The 20,448-nt window shown below is 40.2% G+C and overlaps 1 long non-coding RNA gene across 4 annotated transcripts in view; it reads left to right on the forward strand.

Moving 5' to 3' along the window:
• The window catches only part of LOC123619563 (uncharacterized), a 623,996-nt gene that overhangs the window by 455,641 nt on the left and 147,907 nt on the right, over positions 1 to 20,448 (forward strand). For 3 of the 4 annotated variants that reach the window (XR_012509631.1, XR_006728206.2, XR_006728207.2), the window contains one exon: positions 2,034 to 3,233. The exons of the other annotated variant lie outside the window; for it this stretch is intronic. This is a non-coding gene — a long non-coding RNA (uncharacterized LOC123619563). Of the gene's footprint in view, positions 1 to 2,033; positions 3,234 to 20,448 lie in introns of those variants that run through there. 4 annotated transcript variants of the gene reach the window in all.

The raw sequence follows: 20,448 nt of genomic DNA on the forward strand, positions 1-20,448 counted from the left end.
AGCATTTATGTTTCCTCATCCCAGTGGGCAGTACGTCTTCTATCATGGCTTTCTCCCCACGTCTCCTAACACTTATTGACTGGTCCCCCCTCCTCCAGCCTGTCCCTGCTCTACCAAATACAGTAATACCCCGAGTATAGCTGTGAGTCCTGCCTACACCTGCTCACAAGTATTCGTGGCTGTCACTGTCCACACCCGGTAGTAGGGCATTCAGTGCCTTCTACTTTCAGGCCACATTTACTTTAGGAAAATTATTTCCCATGACTTTTTGGGGCTGTCTTAAGTCAAACCGACCAGTTACCTTTCTACATTCTGTGTATCCTAAGGAGCTGCCTCTGTGCCCTTGCTCATGCTTTTATTCTAAGCCTGCAACAGCCTTTCCCTCTACCTTCCTAAATCCATGTTCTACCTGTTCTTATAGGTAATATTTCAACTACTTGATTAAATCATTCCTAATCTCCCAAACTAGTATCTTTTTCTCTCCTTGAACTCTAAACTCCAAAGCACTTTATCTGCTGTCTTATGACTCCTATAAATTTTTAATAAAACATAATGATTAATAGAGAATATAATACAATTCTAATCAATTATACAAGCTTTATTTTCATTTCTGAACTAAATTTTCCTTTATAGTGAGGTAAATGGCTGATTCTTTATTATATTTGCAATATACACATGGGAAGCAATATTTGCTGAATGAGTAAATTAATGAATGAAATACTGAATGAATGAATGAGGTATTTACAGAAGAACATCTAGATGACCCATCTTCTTTAATGCTATGGTCAGTGCATAGTATAGTGCTACTTTTTATGAAATGGTCAGATTACTGAAATCTTCAACTATCCAAATGCAGCAAAGAATCTGAAATTAAGTGGAAAATTCCTCTGCACAGCAAGGAAAATAGCTATAGTAAAGTTTATTTACGAGGTGCATACCTTCAAGCCAGATGGAGTTGATTCGATCTTAGATGTTAACTTGGGTTACTGATTTAATGAGCTTAGTTATTTAGTTGCCATAGAAACTAACAGCAGTAAGTCAGGACCAGCATATCATGAGGGAGAAGGAAGCATGAAAGCAAGTAGTGTGATATATCATGCTGGCCTGGAGCTCATGGCTGTTGCGGAATAAGGGCTCCGAGAAATAATTCAGTCATCTCATCAAGTATAGTTTATTGGGAATTTTTATTTTGCAAACATTTCCATCAAGAACAGTCCCAAAAGTGAAGTTTGTTATCTGGAGGGGTCCGCTTCAGTTATCTGGATGTGATGATTGTAAGAATGCCTTACAGCTGTAAAAAAGCATTTTGACATCTTTCAATGACTTTAATGTAAGATTCATGAATGGCAAATATTATTGTTTCCAATTTAACGAGTAAGAAGAGAGGCTTAAAAATCTTCACTTGGTTAAAAAGTCATAAACTAGGAAATGACATAGCCAAGACTCAAATACACATGTTCTGTATCCCAAATTATTTGTTTTATTATATTGTAATGACACTTATATTCAATACTTCATCCCTTACTGCTTTCGAAAAAAATGATATAATTCTCTTTTGGGTCCATAAATCCTGCAAAATGACAGCTTGGCTGGAACACAGCTACAGTGATCATTTCAAAGGCCACTTCCATTTTAGGGTTATAAAGAAATCACCTGGCATCACTGAAATCTGCATTTTAAAAGCTGTTGTCCTCGGGTCCCTGAGTTATTGTTAATATCAGATGCCCATTCAGTACTCTGGACATCATCCAACTTCCAGTCTATGCATCTCTTTCCCCGAGGGCTCTTTGCAGGAAGCTGTTCTGCTCATTAACAGCTGGCTAGAAATGCTGGGGAATTAGTGCTGCCCTCAACCAATTACTGATGCAAGTGAATGTATAAATACGCCAACACTCTCTATCTTCAAGTGGTATGCAAGCATTTCCCTGGGAGTCCCTGCAGGATTTAGCTCCAGTCACCCAGTGTGATGACTGGTTTAACTTAACTCTTATTGACAGCCTTCCCTCCTCATACACTGTTGTGTTTACTTGTAGATCATCCCCGTACCTTCCACACAAACCTCCTGCACTCAGATCCTTTGCTCAGTCTCACTTTGGAGGAACTCCTGAAGACAAACATATCTGGAAGAATGACTGTGCTTTACATCGCTTTACCTCTTCACTCACAAAAAGAATGACTAATATAATAATAACTGATTACTTGGACACTTATTGTATGATAGCTTTGATTCTAAGTGTTTAAATGCCTTTTCCTTACTTATCACAACAGGCCTATGAGGTAGTAGTCATTATTGTCCCCATTTTACAGGATAGAAAACTGAGGTTTGGAAAGGCTCAGTAAGCTGGCCAAGGCAACCCAGCTTGTCAGTGATGGAGCCAGCAGTTGAACCTAGGCTCTCCAATGCAAGAGCCTAGTTTGCCATCTTCCAGAAATTAAATTGATTCCCACTCATGTGGATAGATACATATTCAGGAGGAGTATGAATAGAAAGAAGCAGCCGTTTGCCAGCACAGGCAGTGCATACACAGATGGGTTTCCTCTTTAAGGGACCCACCTGCAGCCACTAAACTCTATTGCCCTGAACCCTTATCTTTTACAGCTCCGAAAGACAGCAGCTACTCTGAGTGTCAGTTTGAATGTATAAATATTTAACTGAAATAGTGAAGCCTGGAGAAGCGTCATGTCTCACAGTTCCCTTCACTGGAAGGGAACTGGTGATTAGAATAAATAATTGCTCTGAAAATAGCTTCATCCTATTTGTTCAAACAATTAAGCCCCCATCAATGAAGTTAATTTATGAGAGGAATGACACATGTGTTGGCAAAGTGTTCTGTTCCTCTTGGCAGCCTTCACATCTTCTCATCTCTCTTTTTAACCTTCCTTTTTGCTTCTGTTGCCGTTTCTGCCGTCACTTCTCAGTGTCTTTGGGGAGCTGATGTTTCCTACAGCAATTTTTTTTTTTCGTTTGCAAATTCACGCCCAGATCTATTTTATCTGCTTGCTTATAAGGACATGTTTGCCATCTCGTCTCTTCTAAATTTTGATGATGACCATTTGATTTCCTGTCTTCTGCCTTTCATCTGCTACGGTCATTTTTTTTATTAAACATCCCTTGTACTTCTTACATTTTGGTGCTAATATGGCATGATCAGATAGAGTTCGGTGAGTAAAATAAAAACAAATGACTCCTGCACATGTAAAGGAAAGAAAAGAATTGTGACATTAAAAGGTGACTGTGCTTTGTAAAATGATTATAAATCAATAAAAAATGTTAAAAAAAAAAGTGACTGTGCTTTAAACTTTTTGGCTGCGTGGAGAAGGAATTCCTTCTAGGAAGAGATTAGCCTCCTTGCTTAGGAAAAACCTCTCTCTGGGCTTGTTTGGTTATGAAAAGCAAAGTCTTCCATCATTTGTCCTGTTCTTCACGGCCATGATAACAGACTTAAATAAGTGGAAGGAGAAATTTTGTACCTGCCTTTGATTGCTGCTGAAGGGTAGACAGAGCTTGGTGGGGAAGGAGAGGGGCCTGGGGGCCCTGTGACTTGGACAAGATGGAGGAAAAAGGTGCAGGAGGAAAAAAGGTGCTGTATCCAGACTGCAGTGAGGTGGGGCTGAAAGTAAAAGGAAGCCAGTGAGACGATTCTGGTAGAGATTCACCAGGAACTTCAAGAGAGTAAAGTCTCACATTCAATATTCTGTTTTTGCTTTCTCTGTATTCTACTGAAATCCCTTCTGAATTACTAAACATTAGTCAAAAACATACTACCTACTGCCTAGGTTAGCAATGTCTGGAGGACTAAAGGAGGCAGGGCAGTGTCCAGTGTGGGGATCAAGGGATAAAAGAAAGAATTGTAACCACAGGGTACATGGCGATGAGTGGGGTGAGAGAAATTCAGTGAGAATAGAAATTCATGGCACAAGTAGGCAGGAGAATTGAATTGCACGTCCTACCACAGACACACACCCTGCACAGAGAATCCATTCTTCACATCTAAGCAAAAGTAAAGTTTTAAAAACACAAGCCTGATTATGTCATCTCTCACTTAGAACCCTTCTGAGGCTTTCATGAAAAATTCAATAATTTACTTGTCCCTTTATGATCCTGCTCATGTCTTCAACCTCATCTTGCAACAAATTTTTCTCCCATTTTTGTCTTTCATCTTCTCTGAGCATTGGTTCATTCCCTCCAACCTGCCATGATCCCCCTCACCACAGGACCATTGCACATGCTGTCCAGTCTGCCTGAAATGTGTTCCTTACCTTCTTTGCAAAGTGGATTCTTGCTTATCCTTTAGGTTGCAACTTAAGTGTCCCTTCTTCAGGAAGCTGTCCTTGCCTTCTCTGACCAACCTCTCTCTCAAAGCCCTGTGCTCCTCTTCTTCCTTCCACCTGCCACAGTTATAACCTCACAATGGTTTGTGGGATCACTTGATTAATACCTGTCTCCCTCACTAATTGCAAAGCTCCATTCAACAGGTACATCTGACTCTGATGAGAGTTTTATCCCAGGGTCATGTCTAGTACTTACTACATCATACACACTCAGCAAAATTGTCTAGAGGAAGCAAGATGGGAGAAAGAAGGAAGGAAGGTAGGAAGGAAGGAAGAAAGGAAGGAAGGAGGATAAGGAACATTTATCAGGGGACTCAAAAGTGTTCTCTGCCCAGTGATGCTTGAAAGACAGATGTTTGGAAGAGTCTGGTTCCCTTCTGGTTCTTAGAACTGCCTAAGAGTTCTATTTCAGAGATAAGGAAAACACTTACCAACATTGACAGTTAAGGAACTTTCTTGTCTACTTAGTTAAGCTTTGTCCTGGAATGATGATGATGATGATGAAAGTGTATAAAATTCATTTTGATTACCCTTCTTAAACTCTTTGAAATGTAGTATATGTGTGCGTGTGTCTGTTTGCATATATAAAGAGGAGAGAACTTTCCAACTACAATCATTTAGCAACAAGCTAAAGACCTTGTGAAGGGGAAATTCTCTCTTGGTCTCTTTGACTGAAACAGAACAATTTGGCAAGAGCAAGGAACACACATGAACAATGATCTAATGACCTCATCTACTTTTCCACGTTTTATTTTTTCAAAACAAACTCTTCCTCTTGGGCTCCAGCTGACTATTAAGGTGTTTTATCCCCAGGCACTCACTATGGAGTTGGAGTCCTGAATTAACTGCTACTCAGGCTAGAAATCCTAAATTGACTTCATCAATTAGCAGCTGTGTGACCCTAGGCAAGCATTTAACCTGTTGGAGCCTCAATTCTCTCGCATTTAAAATGGGTATGACATGCCCACGTCAGGGGGTGGTGGTCAGCTCTAAATGAGATGATGTATGGAAAGCCAGATGCTGCTGAAGTGTTCCTTTCTTGTCTCCTGTCTGAATCCTCTTTTCTAAGCTTGTTTCCTTCCTTCCCAGCTTCTCCCAGAAATGAGTTGGCTCATTGATGATTATTTCACAGTACAGGTCAGTTGCCTTTTTGTACCAAGAAAAATAGGAAAAGAGAAACAGCATTAGAAATCTTTAATTGAGCCTCCTGAGAGGGATCAGATGCCAGGACCAAGTTTTAGAAACACCTTCAAATCTAAGAAGCTGAAGTTAGATAGTCAATTCTCATGAATATAAAGAAAGGAGAACCCCTGTGACCCAGGACATCTTTTGGTGAGTGGTCTAATGCATCATCTCTGAGAAAAGCTGCACCATTTAGGTTCCTGTTTTATTAACTTTAAAAAAGGGAACAAAGAGTTCCTCTGGCTTCTCCTTTCAGCCATACTTTTCCCTCTCCTCTCTGGAAGCTTCCAGAGGGGGGCTCACCAGTGCCAGTTAGAATCTTCAGAGAGAGAGAGAGAGAGAGAGAGAACTTCCCTTCTTTTCCAATTTCTGTTCTCCTTCTAGGATTCCTACCAGAAGAGACCTCTGAGCAGACTCCTCATTTCTATTTGCAGTGACTTTTCCAACTTGTAAGAAATAGACAAATGTCATTTAGTGGTGATTTCATTGATGCTTCTCTCTCCCTTTTTCAGAAAGCACCATAATTCCCTAAATTGAATTTTGAATGAGACACTGTTCACTGAACGTCGGGACAGTAAATATATGCATAAATGGAATCAAACCTCTTTTCTCAAGTAATTTGTCTTCACTCTAGCCTGAAATTGTCTTTTAAAGCTGGGAAACAGCCTTCATTCAGACTCCAACTCAATAGTTAGTGCTTGGGGATTAAACATCTTGATGATTAACCAGAGGAGAAGTTTGTTTTATTAAAAATAAGACTAGGAAGGGAGAAGAGGTCATTGTAACATTGTCCACCAGTGGTCAGGAGGAGGGCAACTTAGGTCAGGGCTGTAGTGTAGGGGCAACTTCTAGGAGGGTCAAAATGAGATCTCTGCAAAATGCTAGCATATTTAACTCTCTGCCCCTAGAACCCGTTAAGTTAGTGACTATTAGTACCTGTCCATTTTACAGATAAGTGCTGAATGGAGTTCAGAGTGATTAAGCAATGAGTTTAGGGTATGATAGTTATTCAGTGATAGACACACAATTTGAACAAGAACCATATGAATGAGACAAAGCTAATAAAGTCCAAACCCCTAGCCAACCACTACACTATACTTCGAGCTAATGTTCCTTAAATTGGTAGAGACATACACAAAATGATAGCTAACAACATCAGGTGATTTGGGACGAATGAGAAATAAGCAGAGCAATCCACAAACACCGAGGGCATCTCTGAGGAGGTTCTGTTCAGGACAGCAGCCTGAGGCACCAGACACTTGTCTCAAGGTCACTAGGATAACGGAAGCCTGACTCCTGTTTCAGTTGGCCATAGCAGTGAAGGTTGATGAAGTCGTATATCAAACAGAAACTTTGGATCCCACTCATACATTTATCTCAGTGTCAAAAATGTCCCGTTGACTTTATCTCAGTGAAACAAGATCCTTAATTGGGAAAATGCTAGAATTTTTCTTGCAGAATTCTTTGTCATCAGGGAAGGCTTTAAGGTATATATTTGGAACTACATGAAAAGACTTCAGTTGTTTCTGCTTCCACTTTTTAAATTTTATTCATTTATTCATAATCCATTAATTCACCCAACCCATTGATACACTGTGTCCTTCATGTGGTCTGCTAATTATTCTAAACAATGTCCATTCTGTATTAGATATAAGAATATCCTACTATTCCTCTGAAATTGACCACAACAGCTGCCCTCACATTTTGTGGAAAAGTAGATACTGTACTTCAAAGACAGACCAGTTATTTAAGCTTCTTAAAGCCCACATCTGCAGAAGAGAGGCAGGTAGAAATGAGTGGCTTACACTAGATGAGTTATCAGATGTTTTCTTGTTCTAAGTTTCTTTGACCTAGCAGCTTTGGCCCTAGTTCCACTCAGCCAAGACTCTGAGTCCATTCACTTTGAAGGTATGGCAGTCTCATTTAGAAAATAAAGAGTCTGGTGAATTTTCTTCCCTCTCTGACGTTCTGTGATTTAACCAAACTTCTGTTCCACTTAGCTTCCGGGCACTTCCTTGGGGGAGAGAAGACTGGCTGCATCTCTGAAATCCTCACTGATTCTGAGGAAGTCCTCCTTTCTTGTTGGAGGATACTGTATTTGAGAAGGCTCTGCTTTCAGAGTCTGAGCTGAGCAAGTGTCCTGTCCCTCCTTTCCTTCATGGGAGGTGGTGTTTGTTGCGGGAAAAGACTTTCAGGAGCAGGATTTCCAGCTTCATATTGCCTGGGGTTGAATCATGATTTCTTCCTTGCCGATGTGCTCTGAGACAAGTTATTTCACCTCAGTTTCTTCATCAGACAATGGAGCAGATAGTAATTTATGGGGAGGTCATGACAACCAGAGGCAAGAATATTTACAGAGCATATTGGAACAGAGCCTGGATCACAGGGAGCGGTCAATAGCTAATAGATATTATTTTGTCAAGTACAAGAAGTTGGTCAAATATTGTCTCCAAGTTTGGGAGCCCATGAACCTTAAGGAGTACAGTGAGGGTGTGGCTGGGGACACTGGATCCGGTTAGAGGGAAGCAGGAGGGTGTGAGGCAGGGATCAGGAAAAGGTTTAGTTGTGGCCCCTGGTTCACGCCAATGGGAAGAATAAGAGGGTGTGAGTCTGTTTCTAGAATGAACAGTTTCATCTTTCTTTCTGTGTTTATTCAACAAATAATTACTTCCTCTTTGCCCTTTCCTCCTGCTCATCTCCCTCTGTCCTGCCTTCCTTCTTTTCTCTTCCCTGCTTTCTTTGCACCCTTTGATAATATTCTAGCCTGGGAGTAGGAAGAGCCCGGACACAGTGGTGGGGCTGGGGACAGGTGGGACAGGCGTGAAGGCAGAGACAGGAGTCTATTTTGGCCTTATTTCCAAGCCCTGCTTCTCTCGTGGCTGGGGAAAGCTCCAGTAGGCCTGTCACTTAGTGATCAAGAGGGGAAGAAAAATCATGTTGGCAGGAGGCAGGCTGAGCTGCATCCAGATGAGTCTGGGCCTCATCATGGGAGGCCTGGATGGGAAATGCCAGCTGACGGGAAATGGAAGCTGCAGAACAGGCCCAAGCTTTGGGACTGAGCAGCGTGGAACCGCCATGTGGTCAGCCCTGGACCCAAAGGGAGTGATGACATCCAGCTTCCTTCTATTCTGTGGTGGGAGTAGGTGGGCCCTGGGCTGGAGTCGGGGAAGAAAATCATGGTGCCTCGGGGCAGGAATGAGGCAGGCTTCCAGAGAGAGCTTGGTGGCTCACCTGTCAAGAGATGCTCTGGAATTCACAGGGTTTGACTCTGCCTGTTGCTGTTTACAGTGAAAAACACAAAATGTAGCTTTGCCAGCTAATCTCAAGCCTTGGTCTGAATCAATACCCGGGTTCCAACTGTCATTAAAGGAAACACTGCCATGGAGGGTTGGGAGCAGCTATTTGACAGGATGGTGGTGCCTGGTGACAGGGATGGAAAGAGGGAGAAAGCTACGATTGAAGACGTCAGGCAGCGTGCTTATCCCTTCCTCTTTCGTCCTCCTGTATATTATCACTTTGATTCTCAAAACAACCATGGATTTACAGAGCTTGGAATAATAAGTGGGCACACACACACACACACATCATCTGACATAAATAAACCCCATAAAAAACAGACTCTTCACAATTCAATAGATGTTAAAAGGGACTTTAAGTGTCCTTTGCAACTTCTCAGTCAAAGCAGAGAGTTTTCTACAGTAACCTGGGTGGGTGGTCATCCTGCCCTTTCTTAAATATTGCCATTAACAGTAATATCAGTACTTCTGGTAACTCATTCTACTGCTGGTAGCTCAAGGAGCATTCAACCACACCTCTGAGCTCCTGCTTTTCAGCTCCCAGGCATAGCAGTGATGGGAGAAATCAACTCCTTGTCACTGACATACAGCTCCAGCTCAGTTCAGATCTTGGGTATCCAATTCCAGCAGCAATTCTTCCCTCAACTTTCTTACTCTTCTGCAGTGCTGCCAACGTCACCACCACTGACCTGCAACAGACTGGTGGGACTAGTTCTAGAAGAGTGACTACACCTTAAGTGTTGTGGCTGCCTTCCTTATAACTACTGCTCCCCTGAGTGTCATAGTTCTTTCTGTGCCAATTATGGTGTTTTGTTTTCCCCATAATCATTCTTAGCCTACAAGAGATGCTTTTCTTCTTTCTCCTTTAGAACCCTCTGTAGGAAGTTATACCACATTCCCACGGAGAGGACTAGAGGTCTCCTGGTGAAGGGAACATCTTAGACTGGATGGTCATTTTCTTTTACTTACACCAGAATTGTGTATCAGGACAAGGCACATTGTCCTCAACCTCCCTGCCCTGAGCAGCCTACCTTTGGCTTCTCAAAACTCCATAACTTGCTCATAGTGGTTGAACAAGTATTCATCTCTTTGTTAGCCAAAGGTCTTTTAGTCAAAATTATTCAGTATGTTCTATTTCTGGCTTCTCTGAATGTTCTTATTCTATACATACAATTAGAAGAAATACAAATCCTAGGTGTAAGTGTTAGCCAATGAGAGAAGTTTGTCCAGATTCCCTTGTTCTGACCATCTTCTCTTCCTGACTCTTCAACTCTCTTCTGATTCTCTTGCTTAGATCATTTGGTGTATTTCTCAGATAAGTGCCTGGGATTCACCTCACTTTATATCAGAGCAGAATGGAAGACAGACTCTCTTCCCTTAGCCCCTTTGAGGAACCTGATGTCCAGATTAGACCCTCTTGCCTTTTGTCTAGGAAAGAAGTCTAATCTCCAACCCCTAGTCTCTATTGTGAATAAAAACATAAGTGAGGCCCAATGTAGACTTTCTCCACCGATATAAAGACAGACCTAATACCTAGTAACATCCACTGGTCTTAGATCTGCCTCGTGGAATAACACATGCATGCCATCCCTTAAGCGTTAATTTGGCAAAGGACTAGAGCCAGGGTAAAGCCTAAGGTGATTCATGCTTGCCATAAAGAGTTGTTCAAGAGTGTTTCATCATATGTTCCACTGGGGGACTGAGCTGAAATCCCCCAATGGAATGTAAATGCAGTGGGAAAGAGTGCTAAATGTTTCTTGCGTTGGATAAAGGTGTATTTCCATTGCACTGGTTGTCAGTGGGAACCTCTCTGGCAGACATTTACAGATGAGTGAATTTCCACCTGTTCCCCTCCTACTCCCCCGTTTACCCACCAGCTTTGCCACAAGGAGAGGTCATGTGACTAGCTCTGGGCAATCTGGGCAATGGGCTAGAAGTCTTAAGTAATGTGTATCACTTCCCGACCAAAGTACCCAAAAGCTTGTGTGGAAGCTACCTAGGTTCTCAGTCACTGCAGGAGCACAGTAGCTTCTTCAGTCACCCAACTTCACAGGAGTTTATAAAAGCGAAACAATAAGTCTTTGTTGTATTACATCACTGAATTTTCAAGCCTAATTTGTTGGCCCAGTACAGCCTAGCTCATCATGACTGGTACAATATCTTTCTCCTAGTGCTTAATAAAAATGGCCAGTTGGCTTGTGTCATGGTAGTTGAGTTCTCCTGGGCTCCATAGAACCCTTGTTGGACAGGCATGTCAGACCCTGAACAGTTCTCTCTGAAAAGGAAAGAAGAACAAAGGGATACCATACGGGTAGCTGTGTTTGGGGGCTTAGGTCTATAGCACTCTGGGTCCTGACTGCAGACATCTCCTTTTCTGGCCCTGGCCTGGCCCCATACTCTGGTTCATTTCTGGGCTGCTGGGACAAAACACAAGCTTCAGAGAGGAACTTCACATTGCTAATGTCTCGGCATACTGAACCGATGCCACTGAAAGTAATGAGACAAACCCAAGATGGGATCTGGAATTGAAAGTTTAATGGACACATATTCTTTGTGGACCCTTCAGGGCTGCAGCCAGGCTTCAGGTCTCAAGACCTATTTTGTTGCCTGTCAGAAACTCTTCTTGCATGAGAGCTGGAAATGACAGAATTTTCTACTCAGAGCTATTGAGAATATCTGATAGGTTTCTTCCCCCTTCTCTCCTCTCCTCAGGAAGATTTATCAGATGATCTTCCTTGAGCTGCCAGTAACAAGCCTTGGGTTGCCTCTGTGGGGAGGGAAAGAAAACCAACACTTAGTTAGCACCTGCTATAGGCCACAAAATGTGCTAGTCACTTTTTTACATTCTTTCTCATTCCTAACAGGAAGTACAGCAAGAGCCAGATGTTGAAACTGAGCAGGACCCTTCAGGGCCTTCTCAGGGACAGGACCACTCTTCCACATTCCCAGCCTCTTGTTTGTAGAAAAGCTATAGCCTCCTAGGCCTTCCCCAAGTTCCAAAGAGCGGATTTACTCAGAGAAGTGAAAAAATGCAGAGACAAAGGAAAGCAGTCAGGCAAGGTAAAATAATAATAGTTTAGCCATAAAACAAAGTCAAGGACCTTTAGTTCTTCCTCAAGGGCTATAGACAATATCTTGAGCCATATCCTTGAGTTATTTTCCAGATGCTAAAACCCCCACCAGGTGGAAGAAATTAACTGCATGCTGACCACGAGCACGTAGACCCCAGACTCGTTGGAAACAAAAGGTTGATGATCGAGAATCCTGAATCACCCTGTTACCTCATCATCAACCAATCAGAGAATTGTGTATGAGCTGATCACACGCCCTGTGACCCTCTCCCTTACACTTACTATCATTAAAAAACCTTTCCCTGAAATCCATCAAGGAGTTCAGGTCTGTTCAGCATTCATTTCCCGTACTCCTTGCTTGGTGCCTTGCAATAAATGCTGTACTTTCCTTCATCACAACCTGGTTTCAGTAGCTTGACTTTGCTGCACAGTAGATGAGCAGACCCAAATTTGGTTCAGTAACAATATCACAGATCAGAAGAAACAAAGGACTTTGGCGTCTCAGAAATTTTAGTTTAGAATCCCAGCTCTGAATTGCTAGCTGTGTGACCCAGAACTAATCTCTCTAAGTCTGTTGCCTTAACTTTCCAAGGGACTAATAATGCCTTCGATGGCTGCTGTTGGGAGGATGAGGCATTATGTAGAATTGTGTAGTGCTGTCTCCGGGGCATACTAGGCACTCAGTAGTCCTCCAAGACAGACTATAAGAAATTCCATTTTACAAATGAATTAAGACCTAGAGATGTAAAATATCTTATTCTAGGTCACATAATAGCAGAACTAGACATCAAACTCAGGTTGGTCTGTTTCCAATTTAAGTGCCATTACAATGACAAAGTTGAATAGTCATGACATAGATCATATTATACCCTGCAAAGCCTAAAATATTTACTATCTAGCCCTTTAAAGAAGAAGTTTGCCATATCCTGATTTGAAAATAAGAGTGCAGAATCTTTGCATATTGAAGAACTCTGAAACACACAAAGCATTAATCAAGGGGTCTACACTGGTAAAATAAATTTAGTTTGTGATAGAGATGTTGAATTTGGTTTGCGGTGGAGAGAAAACCTATTATTTTTAAATTTGCCTTTGATGTTAAGAAGAAAAAACATAAAGCTATTCAATAAATGTTGCAATTAATAAACAAGTAATTCAGCCCTCTGTCATTGCTGGGCAGGCTAGAGAGAATGGGAACTCTGTCTTATGAACTGATTGTCTTTCCCTGTGGGAAAGTGGTCATGGGAGTGTCCCTTGATGGCCCGATGAGCTGGGGCAGTCCAACTGTGAACCCCAGGGAGTGGCACCCCATCAACACCAGGAGGCTCAAAAGACTCTGTTTTGATGATCAAAAATTGGAACCTTCTGAGAGGACACATTGTGCCTTACTCAATGCTGAAGGAGGTAAAAAATTCCAGGACTCTTCAAATTCTTTCTGGAGAACCGCAAACAATTTGGTGCTTTACTATAAAAAGCAGGGCATTCTGTTTTGATTAAATCAAAATGCTTTACACAGCATTTCATGGAGTCTTTTACTTCCTCTGTCTTTAATGTCTGCTTAATAAAATCACACATTCAATTATTTAAAAGAGCCAAGAACCAATAGGGGATTTGCTGACTGGGTGCTTGAAGCTTAGAAATCCAATTTGCCTTCCCTTTATTGCTGGTGGATCAGTCCTGGGTTGCAGGTGATGAAAACTATTGGACATTTTAGAATCATTTTAAAGAGCTGAGAGATTTGGCTCACCCAGTCTCACTTACACCTGAATAGAATGAATTTCATTATTGATGTTATCACAATTGACATTTCCCCCAGTTTTCATCTCTTCTATCTCCAGATTCATTACCTTTTTTCAAATGGTTAATGCACTAATGTACTGAGTTCTGGCAATTTCCACTGTGATTTTTGCCTATATAAGAATTTTCAGAAGTGATGTGGATTAACCCATTACCAGCTGTTAACCCAGCCTGGAAGGACAGTCAGTGAGACTTGTCACTATTTGCACCTTCTTTACATATGTCTAACTTTCCTAAAACAATCGCATGCATTTCACTTGAAGAAAATGGCTGCATAATGATTGCAGACACCTAGTTAGATTTTTCTAAGCAGAGACCAAGGAATAGAAAGTTAAAATGTTTTCCCATAATTGAATTTTTATTCAATACTTAAAATAAATATAACCTTTTCTTCATGGAAGTGGTATGGTGACCATTTGTAAGTGTATTTCAATTTTTATTTTACCACAAAGTAATATTTCCTGTTAACTTTCCAGAAATGTATAAATGTAATGTTTTGCCATATCTAAATATTAACTTGACTTTTTCTAAGTTGACACTTCTATTAAATAATTTCCCCTCATGTTAAGGAAATTTGTTTCACCTAGATTCATTCCATCATAAGGGATGGCTCAACGAAAATCTATTCCAGGAATGTTGTTGATGGAAAATGATAGTCACATGGTATGCAATTAAAACAAAATTCTGGATAGTAATTTTGTTCCTCACAATTATTAATATATTCAATTATCATGGAGTGCTAGTAACAGCTCTTAAACTAACCAGGCTGAATTTTAGTACAAATATTGCATAGAGAAATTGCACTACTTACAAAGTTATGGAGATATTGGGATGCTGGCTCAGGAAAAATGATTAATAAAGCAATTATACTCCTTACTAGCTGCATGGCCATCACATTTCTTAGTAAATTAGAAAATTTTTTATAAGCCTGGGCCCAAATTACTTATGATCTTACAAATGTCAGAACTCTATATTTATGCCCTGTGTTTTAGCCAAAAGAAACACATTTCAGTTCTTTGAAGCAAATGTTTTCAAAATTATTATTTAACTCTACCTCTCTCTTAGCTGTTTACACATTCCTTTACAATTCTTTCAGCAGTTACTTTAGACTAGTTATTCTCAAAACACTGTTCCCACACCAGCAGCATCGGCTACAGACCTAGGAACTTGTTAGAAATGCAAATTATTTGTGCTCACTCCCAGAGATGGAGCCCAAAAATCTGCATTTTAAGCCCACGGAGTGACTCTAATTGATGCTGAAGTTTGAGAACCACTGCCTTAGGCCATACTTTTTGCTTTCTCTATTTTATCCTATATGCTCTGTATTTCCTTCTTTTTGCCTGGTAGAAACACAAAAAACAAAACAAAACAAAAACTATTTCTCTTGTCCCATCTAAAATGCCTTTCTTGGTTTCTCCCTTCTCTGAATTCCTTTTTAATTATACATATGAAGACCTTTATAAGGCATATAGCTATTAAACTGTGCTTTATGGTTAATTGGTAACATCTCTTCTCTTCCCTTGATGATACAAGCTCCCAGAAGCCAGGCACTGTGTCCTTATATTCCATCAGCTCATAGCCCCGGAGTTGGTGCTCTGTCAATAAGTGATTGTCCGCCAGATGTTGCCTCTCACATGCACTCTCTACTTCCACAGATTCATTTTTGTCTCTGCAACTTTCCTAATATTTTTCTAACTCTCTGCAATGTTTATTCCTCCCTGTTAAGCTCTATAATTCTTTTTAAGCTCCTACTCAATCTAACCTTCTTTCAAGAACTCCCCAATCAAAATTTATATGGATTTCTGCTTCTAGCCATAATAAGCTACTTTATAGGATACAACTCCACCCATCACAGACAACTGGAAAAGCTAGGTAGAGTAGTTAAAATAAATGATTTCAAGGTATCAGAGAGCTTTGAAGGCATCTGGACAGAGGGGTTACGATCTCAGAGAAAAGAAACATTGTGCTGAGTGAACCTGATGCACTACACTGCTTTTTCTGGAGACATTCACGGATTCCTAAGCATCATGAACCAAGAAGGTGAGATGCTGAGAAGTAAGCTGCTATGAAGAAGCTAGTACATTCAGAAGTGCCTTTTGAAATTCTCAAGGGTCAACAGAGATTAAAAAATTGGAGTTCATGGCTGCCACCATGATTCACTCTGAAGAATCAAGACCTTTACCTATTACTGTATATCTTTCTACACATTGTGGACTGAATTGTGGACCCTCAAAACTCATATGTGGAAGCCTTAGTCCCAGGTGACTATATTTGGAGATAGGATTTTTAAGGAGATAATTAAGGTTAAATAAGTTCATAAAGGAGGGACCCTAATCCCATAGGACTAGTGTCTTTATAAGAAAAGGAAGAGACACCGAGATTGTCCTCTCTCTCCCAGAGCACGGAGGAAAGGCTACGTGAGGACACAGTGAGAAGGTGGCCATCTGCAAGCCAGGGGACAAGGTTTCACCAGCAACCAACCCTACTGGCATGCTGCTCTTGGACTTCTAGCCTCTAGAACTGTGAGAAAATAAAATTCTGTTGTTTAAACTACCCAATGTGTGATATTTTGTTTTGGGAGTCAAGCAGACTAATAACATAACATGGAAAATCTAAAAGGCTCTACAGAGTAGTGATTAAATTCAGTAAAACTGCATGACAATAGGTCAATATACAAAAAAAAATTGTGTTTCAATACATCAGCAGAAGACACTAAAGAACATCTAAAAGTGATACCATTTATAATAGCACCTAAAATACAAAATACCTAGGGATATATCTAATTAAGGATTTGTAAGGTGTGTAAGCTAAGAAACTACAAAATGTTAAAGTCCCAAATTTATGGGGAATATACTATGTTCAGGTACCAGGAGTCTCAATATAGTAAAAATAAAAATTCTCTTCAAATGTATCTGAAGTTTCAATATAACTGTAATAAAAAATACTTGCCATATTTTGATGGAAATTTAAAAGCTGATCCTAAAATATATTTGTAAGTGCAAAGGGCCAAGAATTGCCAAAACAATCTTGAAAAGTTTGAGACAATACTTGTCATAAAGGTGAAGTAATTACAACATGTAATTTAGCCAGACAAGCCAATGTATCAGAATAGAAAGCATAGAACAGGCCCACAGGTCACTTGCACTATTACAAAGGTGACATTTTTGTGCAATAAATAAAAGATAGTCTCTAAAATAAATGGTTCTGGGCCAGTTTAATATCCATAAGAAACACCTAAACCTTGACCTTGACTTCATACCACACACAAAGCCTATTTCTTTAGAATGATTTCTTTATAATAGAGGAACAATCAAGTTCATAGAAGTTAATGTAGGAGAATATTTTAATGTTATTGGAGATTGAAAATATTTCTCAAAGAGGCCTTTTAAGGAAACTATAAAGGAAAAATTTGATACATGAGACAAGATTGGAATAAAAACTTTTGATCTTCAGAAAACACCATTCAGAAAGTTAAAAGACAAGCCAGCGTAGGAAAAGATATTTGCAATTCATATATCTGAAAAGGACCTTTTTTTGATACGAGTGATTAAATGGATGTATTAACTTCCTTAAAATTTGAACCTGTATATTTAAAATTTGTGCATTTTTTGATATGTGTGTTATACTTCTATGTAACATGGTGACCTCATCTTCCTTAGGACGTCTGATACTTTTTGGGATTCACTAATTTGTCAAGCATTTACGGAACACTTGCAGTATACCAGGATGCTGAACTTGGCTCAGGATTTACAGTTGTGGATAAAATGTAGTCTCTACCTTCACAGAGCTTAGATAACCTTGATTATTTATAGCTTTCTGTGGTAGACCTGTGTAAGGCTGTCACGGTTAACTAAAGCCACTTTGCAGCTGAAGAAGATATGCTGGTATGTTCCATTGGTACATAATTAAAATGGTGTTTGTAACTGGAGCAAGCATAACAAAGCTAAAGCAACTAGCATTACTTTGAGCTGGAAATCCTCTATCGGCCCCTCCTGATCCATTTTATAATCGTCTCTTTAAACCAGGAGTCTGTATAGAATTTGTATGGACTCATCAGGTGTCCAAAAAGCTGGAACCTGATTATAAATAGTTTTATTGAAACCCAGTTTCACACATTGTTTTCATACTGTCTTTGGCTGTTTTCAAGATAACCTATGATTTGTAAACCTAAGATAATTACTGTCTGACTCTTAGAAAGAAATATTTGCTTAATTCTGGAGTGTAGCAGTGGGCTTCCTTGCCTCCTAAGTTCCAGATGGGTTGGTGAATAGAGTACAAAGCTGGAGATTGGAGAGGGGGAAAAGAGTGAGTTCTACTGGAGACTTCCTTGGGCAAGAGAGACCCTCTATCGAAGCTCTTTATTCTTCTCAAAGCAGCTGTCTCTTCCTTATCCTCTTCTTCTGGGTCAGATAATGCCATGCCTTCATCCCTTCCCATACAGCTGTGGTAATATGTCTGCGTTCTCTCTTGTGGCTTCCGTCTGCACATCTTTGCAAATTACCCCTTTATTGAACTCTCCTCAAATTGTTATAACCTGTGTGGGCCATATTTTTCCCAAGGGGGCCCTGGCTTAATTTATTAAGCACTTCTTCCCTGCCAGACACTGTGTTAAGAGCTCCATATTCATCATGTAGTTTAAACCTGAGAAAAGAAGTCTGTGAGGTAGGTATTATTATTAGTGTTCCCTTTTTTACAAACGAGGCAGTCAATGTCCTAGTTTAGAGGCCTGACAAAGACTGCACAGCTAAAAAAGACCTGGGACTTGAATTCGGTGCTGTTGATTACAGAGCCTCCAGAGCTAAAGATCTTAACCATCGTTCTCAATGCTTTTCATCGTGTGGTTTTCTTGATAATACCTTACTGAATTGGTACTTGGCATTAAAATTTTTTCTTATCGAGATTTTCATTTTCATACCACAACAGTGGATCTGAAATTATTGTCTTATTATAACAGATAGATAAGTTGAAGTCAATGCAAATTAAATGATTTTCCTGAGGAGTCTGCAAATTTAATACAGCCAAATTTCATGCCTCTAGGTCCGATAGTATACATAACTGTATAGTCATCTTTTATCAAAAACATATTCCCACCCATTTTGAATGAAATTTAAAATCATTTCTGCTATTAAAGTCATCTTCATCATAATATATATGTATCTCTATTCATACTCATGTTAATGGGTTATCACTTGAGTCAGGTAATGTGGTGCATGCTATGTGTATGAGATAGATACAGAAATGGGGATGCAGTTAGGAGAAAAAGTTAAGAGGCTGAAAAAATATTTTCCATGTGAATTGGGAATTATTAGCTTTCTTTCTGGTCCTAGAGTGTATTACAAGTTAATTAATTCAAACCAAGTTTAAAAAGTCAAGATGAAGTGCCTGCCCATGCTACTGGGATTAGACTGGTGAGAAGCCGTGTGTCAGCCAGCTTGCCAACTGGTCTCTATCTAACCCTCGGCTTCCCGCAGTGTGCTCAGTCCCAAGCCAAGACTCTGGCCAAGAAAGCTGCTGGAGACACAAAGATTCTGCATGCCTTGTTTAATTGGCCTTCTGAAAAGACAAACAGGTAGCAAGCGTCAAAGAGGTCTTAGCTTTTCCCTCCTGCCCTGAGGCAGGGAGCACTACGGATTGCAATAAAAGCCGATATTGCCAACATAACTCTGGTCAACCGTGCTTTCAGAATGACTGTCTGTCTATAGAATACATTTCCTGGTGCCAGTTTCCTGTCGCGGGCACAAATGCTCCTAGTTAACTCTCTCACATTCAGAGCATGTATATTTTAGGCAATATTTGTTTAGATGCAAATATCTAATCCTGTTTGTTTTGTTCAGTTTAAAGAGGGTGCTTTTGAAAAACAACTGACTTTCTCTTGAGATAAGAGCTCAGGGTGAGAGAGTGTGTGTGTGTGTGTGTGTGTGTGTGTGTGTGTGTGTGTGTGTGTTTACATATATGATTTAAACCGCTTGTCTTTAATCCTATCCTCCTATCAGATCCTCTTTTCCTGGGTTATGGGTTGAGTGGGGATGATGGGGGTGTGGAGGTAAGGAAAGCATCTGATTTGAGCTGTCATTTGCACGGATGACATTGTCCTATCCAACAGCAGGACAGTCAGTTTTTTGTCATGTGTACACACCAGTAGCCATTGAGGAAGATGTTTTTGTGGGTTAAAGTACTGGAATGCATCAGTTCAATTACCACTGATAACCATGATAGCAACGCTCTGTATATCTCATGTCCCAGAAGCAAGTGAATGTCAATTGCGGGTTCAAAGAAAGCCAGTAAGATTCTGCTCTCTCCTAAGCAGGACTGTTCTTTCCAGGACTTAGTAAACATACCATATTTGTGTATATTTCTATTGGGCTTATATTTTTCCAGTGGAATTTGTCAGTCAGTTTGCCAAACATTAAGTCCAATAGCCTGCCTGTTTACCAGCTGATCAGTCAGGCAAAAATGTGAGTAGTTCAGCATTCCCTGCCTGATTCAGGAGGCTCAGTCCCTATCTGGATGAAGCATACTAAATATAGTTGGACAGAGCTGAACACAGGCTATTAAAAAATCTGGGTCACTGGGTCCCAATACGTTTAGAACAAACACTGGTTTTCTATAAGCTATACTGAGATATCCCATACTTGAAATCTCTCACTGTTAACATTTCTCCAATCTCCAGAAAAGTATAAAAAATCACAAAGATCTTTTCATTAGCTTAAGCTTTTTTTTCTTCCATGCATTTTTTTCATTTTGCTTTTTAAAATTTAAGCATAGTTGATTTA

This window comes from Camelus bactrianus, chromosome 10, assembly GCF_048773025.1.
Source record: "Camelus bactrianus isolate YW-2024 breed Bactrian camel chromosome 10, ASM4877302v1, whole genome shotgun sequence".
Lineage (NCBI taxonomy): Eukaryota > Metazoa > Chordata > Mammalia > Artiodactyla > Camelidae > Camelus > Camelus bactrianus.